General features: G+C 45.8%; 1 protein-coding gene across 1 annotated transcript in view; it reads left to right on the top strand.

Annotated features, from left to right (window-relative positions):
* The first annotated feature begins 225 nt into the window (after positions 1–225).
* Positions 226–7,049, top strand: part of LOC140719131 (sulfotransferase 1C4-like) — a 47,296-nt gene continuing 40,472 nt past the window's right edge. Inside the window, exon 1 of the mRNA XM_073033530.1 lies at positions 226–352. The gene's annotated coding sequence lies outside the window, so the exon portion shown is untranslated. The remainder of the gene's footprint in view (positions 353–7,049) is intronic.

Below are 7,049 nucleotides of genomic sequence, written 5' to 3'. Positions count from 1 at the left end.
ATAGAAGGAAGTGAGTTGAGGGGAGAGGGTGAGGAGAAGAGAAAGAGGTTGGGAGGGGGAGAGAAACAGGAGGAGGACAGGGTGGTGGTGAGTAGAGGGCTGGGGCAATAATGGACAGACAAACAGAAGAACGCTGTGTCGAGGAGCCTCGGACAATCCTCACCCTCCTTCCCCTAGTTTCCTCCCTCCCTCTCTCTCTCCCTCCCTCCCTCCCGGCCACAGCAGAGAGCTGGACTCTGATTTCCCTGGAAACAGTCACGTGAGATGTGGATTGTGAAACTGCTGGATGCAAACCAAAATTTGCCGAGTTCATAGGAGAGAGAGGATCGACAGACTTCTGTTAAGTTTCTCCGTAAGTTCTCACCCCTAACTCTCCCGTTCCACTCTTGCCTCCTTCCCTTTCATTCTCTCCTCTCATCACTTCCACCACACTTTCCTCTCTCCCCATTCCCACCCTCTCCCTTTCCTCTCCCCCCCTCACACACACTTCGTCTCGCCTTGTTTGTGACACGTTCCAGTCGCTTCCCTGACCACTTCCCCACATCCCCCCCACTGCCCTACCCCGTAACTCACTCCATCCCAGCATCGAGATCAAAACTCCCTGGACACTCTGGGACACTTAGGGACTCTGTTGTCTGCAGCGGGTGCCCCTAACTCTCGTCGCCCCCCTCCCCTCTGTCACCTTCACTGCCACTCTCCCTCCTCCTGTCACTGATCTCTTGTTCTTGCCCTCTCTCGCACCTTCTCCCTCCTGTCAGTAGATCTCTTTTCCACTCTCTCTCACACTCGCACGCACACCCTTAATCTCTATTGGCTCTCCCTCTCTCTCTCTCAATTTCCCTCCCCCCCCCCCTCCCAGCAGGACCTCTTTCGCACCCTCACCAACACGCACGCATCCTTTCTCCCCTCCCTCACACACACAATTTCTCACTCTCACACACTCACACACACACACACACACACACCAGGATTTGTGACCTACGTTCTTTTCCAGACTCCTCCCTCCCACCCCAACCTCCCCTTCACTCTCTCCCATTCCTCTACGACTGATCCCATAATCAATTCTCATCCTTGCCTTGCTTCTATCAGTTCCCAGATTCCTACCTAACCACCCCCACCACAAGTTCCCCCCAACTTTGATCTGCGAGTTTGTTCACTAATTATACCTTGTTCAAACGGTATAACCTGCGCTGGCATGTACAGTATTCCTGGACAGAGTCTGTAGCAGCGAGGGCTCAGGGAGTATTGCCACCGCTGTCTGTAAGGAGCTTGTATCTTCTCCCTACGATGATTCTCGTTTTTTTGCGAAGGGTGGGGATGGGGGGGCGGGGGGGTTGATGTGCCTGTTCCATTTCTGATCAGTTTTTATTGTGCGAGGAAGGGGGATTTGGGGATTGTCCCTGTACCATTTAAAGAACACACACAAAATGCTGGAGGAACTCAACAGGCCAGACATCTACGGGGAAAGAAGCACAGTCGACGTTTTGCACGGCAGGTGTTGCTTGGATTTCCAGCATCTGCGAATTCTCTTTAGTTTGTGATTTGATTTCCTGTAGCGTTTTGTTTGCTTTTTCGTGTGATGCACCATCAATAACTCTCTCTGAGAGGTAAAGGCGAGATATCGGATTTTACTACATCCTGGAGACAGAGAGGCCGCGCTCAGGCCTCAATCCCCTTTATACCGTGGTCCGTGGGAGGAGCCACAGGAGCAGTCAGCAGGGGACATGTCCAGACAGGTATATGTAGTTCACCACATCGTGGAGAGAAGGATTCGGGGTTGAGGATCGTACTGCCTTTTTAAATTTTTTTTCTTCATTTCATGGATGCGTGCAGAAGAAGAATTTCAGAGTTGTAACTTTGATATTCTGAAATTCTGACCAATATCCTGGCGGGGAGGTTTGCTAAGGCTACTGGGGAGAGTTTAAACTAGAATCGTTGGGGGGTGGGAACTGAACTGAAGAGACTGGGGAAGAGGAGGTTAGCTCACAAATAGAGAAAGCTTATAGACAGTGTGAGAGGGAGGCTAGGCAGGCGATAGAGAAGGGACGCGCTCAGACTGAAGGCTCGAAATGTCTCTATTTTAACGCAAGGAGTGTTGTGAACAAAGTGGATGAGCTTAGAGCGTGGATCAGTACTTGGAGATGTGATGTGGTGGCCAATACAGAGACTTGGGTGGCTCAGGGGCAGGAATTGTTACTTCAAGTGCCAGGTTTTAGATGTTTCAGAAAGGACAGGGAGGGAGGTGAAAGAGGTGGGGGGCGTGGCACTGTTGATCAGAGATAGTGTCACGGCTGCAGAAAAGGTTGACTTCATGGAGGGATTGTCTACGGAGTCTCTGTGGGTGGAGGTTAGACAATAGACAATAGACAGTAGGTGCAGGAGTAGGCCATTCAGCCCTTCTAGCCTGCACCGTCATTCACTGTGATCATGGCTGATCATACACAATCAGTACCCCATTCCTGCCCTCTCCCCATATCCCTTGACCCCGCTATCTATAAGAGCTCTATCTAACTCTTTCGAATGCATCCAGAGACTTGGCCTCCACTGCCTTCTGGGGCAGAGCATTCCACATATCCACCACTCTCTGGGTGAAAAAGCTTTTCCACATCTCTGTTCTAAATGGCCTACCCCTTATTCTTAAACTGTGGCCTCCAGTTCTGGACTCACCCATCAGCAGGAACATGCTTCCTGCCTCCAGTGTGTCCAATCCCTTAATAATCTTATATGTTTCAATCAGATTCCCTCTCATCCTTCTAGATTCCAGTGTATACAAGCCCAGTCGCTCCAATCTTTCAACATATGACAGTCCCGCCATTCCGGGAATTAACCTTGTGAACCTACGCTGCACTCCCTCAATAGCAAGAATGTCCTTCCTCAAATTTGGAGACCAAAACTGCACACAATACTCCAGGAGGGGTCTCACCAGGGCCCTGGACAGCTGCAGAAGGACCTCTTTACTCCTATACTCAATTCCTCTTGTTGTAAAAGCCAGCATTCCATTAGCTTTCTTCACTGCCTGCTGTACCTGCATGCTTGCTTTCATTGACTGATGTACAAGAACACCTAGATCTCATTGTACTTCCCCTTTTCCTAACTTGACTCCATTTAGATAGTAATCTGCCTTCCTGTTCTTGCCACCAAAGTGGATAACCTCACATTTATCCACATTAAACTGTATCTGCCATACATTTGCCCACTCACCCAACCTGTCCAAGTCACCCTGCATTCTCATAACATCTTCCTGACATCTCACACTGCCACCCAGCTTTGTGTCATCAGCAAATTTGCTAATGTTACTTTTAATCCCTTCATCTAAATTATTAATGTATATTGTAAACAGCTGCGGTCCCAGCACCGAACCTTGCGGTACCCCACTGGTCACAGCCTGCCATTCCGAAAGGGACCCGTTAATCACTACTCTTTCTTTCCTATCAGCCAGCCAATTTTCAATCCATCTCAGTACTCTGCCCCCAATACCATGTGCCCTAATTTTGCCCACTAATCTCCTACGTGGGACTTTATCAAAAGCTTTCTGGAAGTCCAAGTACACTACATCCACTGGCTCTCCCTTGTCCATTTTCATAGTTACATCCTCAAAAAATTCTAGAAGATTAGTCAAGCATGATTTTCCCTTCATAAATCCATGCTGACTCGGACTGATCCTTCTACTGCTATCCAAATGTGTCATAATTTCCTCTTTTATAATTGACTCCAGCATCTTTCCCACCACTGACATCAGGCTAACCGGTCTATAATTCCCTGTTTTCTCTCTCCCTCCTTTCTTGAAAAGTGGGACAACATTAGCCACCCTCCAATCAGCAGGAACTGTTCCTGAATCTATAGAACATTGGAAAATGATTACCAATGCATCCACAATTTCTAGAGCCACCTCTTTAAGTACCCTGGGATGCAGACAATCAGGTCCTGGGGACTTATCAGCCTTCAGACTCAACAGTCTGAACTCAACACCGTTTCTTGCCTAATATAAATTTCCTTCAATTCATCCTTTACCCTCGTTCCTTTGGCCACTATTACATCTGGGAGATTGTTTGTGTCTTCCCTAGTGAAGACAGATCCAAAGTACCTGTTCAACTCATCTGCCATTTCCTTGTTCTCCATAATAAATTCACCCGTTTCTGTCTTCAATGGCCCAATTTTGGTCTTAACTATTTTTTTGCTATTCACATACCTAAAGAAGCTTTTACTATTCTCCTTTATATTCTTGGCTAGTTTACCTTCGTACCTCATTTTTTCTTGGCGTATTGCCTTTTTTGTTATCTTCTGTTGCTCTTTAAAAGCTTCCCAGTCCTCTGGTTTCTTGCTCATCTTTGCTATGTTATACTTCTTCTCTTTTATTTTTGTACTGCCCTTTTTTTTTACTTCCCTCGTCAACCACGGCCACCCCTTACTCCTCTTAGGATCTTTCTTCTTCTTTGGAATGAACCAATCCTGTACCTTCTGCATTATTCCCAGAAATACCTGCCATTTTTGTTCCACTGTCTCCCCTGCTAAGGTATTGTTCCATTGAACTTTGGCCAGCTCCTCCCTCATAGCTCCATAGTTCCCTTTGTTCAACTGTAATACTGACACATCCGATTTTCCCTTCTCCTTCTCAAATTGTAGGTTAAAACATATCATATTATGGTCACTACCTCCTAATGGTTCCTTTACCTCCAGGTCCCTGATCAAATCCGATTAATTGCACAACACTAAATCTAGAATTGCCTTCTCCCTGGTAGGCTCCAGTACAAGCTGTTCTAAGAATCCATCTCAGAGGCACTCCACTAACTCCCTTTCTTGGGGTCCAGTACCATTCTGATTCTCCCAGTCTACCTGCATGTTGAAATCCCCCATGACAACTGTATCATTACCTTTGCGACATGCCAATTTTAACTCTTCATTCAACTTACATCCTACATCCAGACTGCTGTTTGGGGGCCTGTAGATAACTCCCATTAGGGTCTTTCTACCCTTAGAATTTCTCAGTTCTATCCATACTGACTCTACATCTCCTGATTCTATGTCCCCCCTCGCAAGGGACTGAATATCATTTCTCACCAACAGAGCCACCCCACCCCCTCTGCCAGTCAGTCTGCCCTTTCGATAAGATGTATATCATATATAACAATCACAGCACGGAAACAGGCCATTCCGGCCCTCCTAGTCCGTGCCGAACTCTTAATCTCACCTAGTCCCACCTACCCGCACTCAGCCCATAACCCTCCACTCCTTTCCTATCCATATATCTATCCAATTTTACCTTAAATGACACAACTGAACTGGCCTCTACTACTTCTACAGGAAGCTCATTCCACACAGCTATCACTCTCTGAGTAAAGAAATACCCCCTCGTGTTTCCCTTAAACTTTTGCCCCCTAACTCTCAAATCATGTCCTCTCGTTTGAATCTCCCCTACTCTCAATGGAAACAGCCTATTCACGTCAACTCTATCTATCCCTCTCAACATTTTAAATACCTCGATCAAATCCCCCCTCAACCTTCTACGCTCCAATGAATAGAGACCTAACTTGTTCAACCTTTCTCTGTAACTTAAGTGCTGAAACCCTGGTAACATCCTAGTAAATCGTCTCTGCACTCTCTCTAATTTATTGATATCTTTCCTATATCCTTTAATATTCATTTCCCAGGCCCTGTCCGCTTGAAGCCATGTCTCAATTATTCCCACAACATATATATATATATTCCCACAATATATATATATATATATATATTTTTTTTTTTTTAAAGTATACAATACTTTTAATTCGGTACTCCCCTCTCCTTTCATATCAATTCCTATTTCACTTGGCCATACTGTATGATCTCTTCTTGAGCTTTCTACTCCATTGATCCTGTTGTCCTTTTTAACTTTTCTTATTTTCCCTTTCCCTTTAACTCCATCCTTATATTTCCAGTTCATCTCCTCCCCCGCCCCACTACTTAGTTTAAACACATCCGTGTTGCAGTGGCAAACCTGTCTGCCAGAATGCTGGTCCCCCGCCTATTAAGGTGCAACCCGTCCCTTTTGTACAATTCATCCCTACCCCAAAACAGATCCCAGTGGTCCAAGAATGTAAATCCTTGCTTTCTGCACCAGTTCCTCAGCCGCACATTCAGATCCATTATCTCTGTGTTCCTGCCCTCTCCAGCACGAGGAACTGGAAGCAAACCAGAGATAACCACCCTGGAAGTCCTGCTTTTCAGCCTTCTTCTGAGTTCTCTGAAGTCCCGCTGCAGAATGTCCTTCCTCTTGTTCTTCCCGATGTCAGGAAGAGGAACAGGAACAGGAAGGGGTTAATAACTCTACTGGATGTTTTTTTTATAGGATGCCTAATAGTAACAGGGATATCAAGGAGCACAAAGGGAAACAGATCCTGGAAAGTTGTAATAACAAACTTGTAATGATGGGAGATCTTAATTTCCCAAATATCGATTGGCATCTTCCTAGAGCGAGGGGTTTAGATAGGGTGGAGTTTGTTAGGAGTATTCAGGAAGGTTTCTTGACACAATATGTAGATAAGCCTATAAGAGGAGAGGCTGTACTTGATCTGGTATTGGGAAATGAACCTGGTCAGGTGTCAGGTCTCTCAGTGGGAGAGCATTATGGAGATAGTGATCATAATTCTATCTCCTTTACAATAGCATTGCAGAAAGATAGGAACAGACAAGTTAGAAAAGCATTTAATTGGAGTAAGGGGAATTATGACGCTATCAGGCAGGAAATCGGAGGCTTAAATTAGAAACAGATGTTCTCGGAAAAGTACAGAAGAAATGTGGCATATGTTCAGGGGATATTTGTGTGGAGTTCTGCATAAGTACTTTCCAATGAGGCAAGGAAGTTATGGTAGGGTAAAGGAACTGTGGTGTACAAAGGCTGTAATAAATCTAATCGAGAAGAAAAGAAAAGCTTACAAAAGGTCAGGGAGCTAGGTAAAGTCAGAGATCTAGAAGATTATAAGGCTAATAGGAAGGAGCTTAAGAAGGAAATTAGGAGAGCCAGAAGGGGCCATGAGAAGGCCTTGGTGGGCAGGATTAAGGAAAACCCCAAG

Source organism: Hemitrygon akajei, chromosome 31 (genome assembly GCF_048418815.1).
Source record: "Hemitrygon akajei chromosome 31, sHemAka1.3, whole genome shotgun sequence".
NCBI classification, from domain to species: Eukaryota; Metazoa; Chordata; class Chondrichthyes; order Myliobatiformes; family Dasyatidae; genus Hemitrygon; species Hemitrygon akajei.
This window is presented reverse-complemented; position numbering and strand designations above follow the sequence as displayed.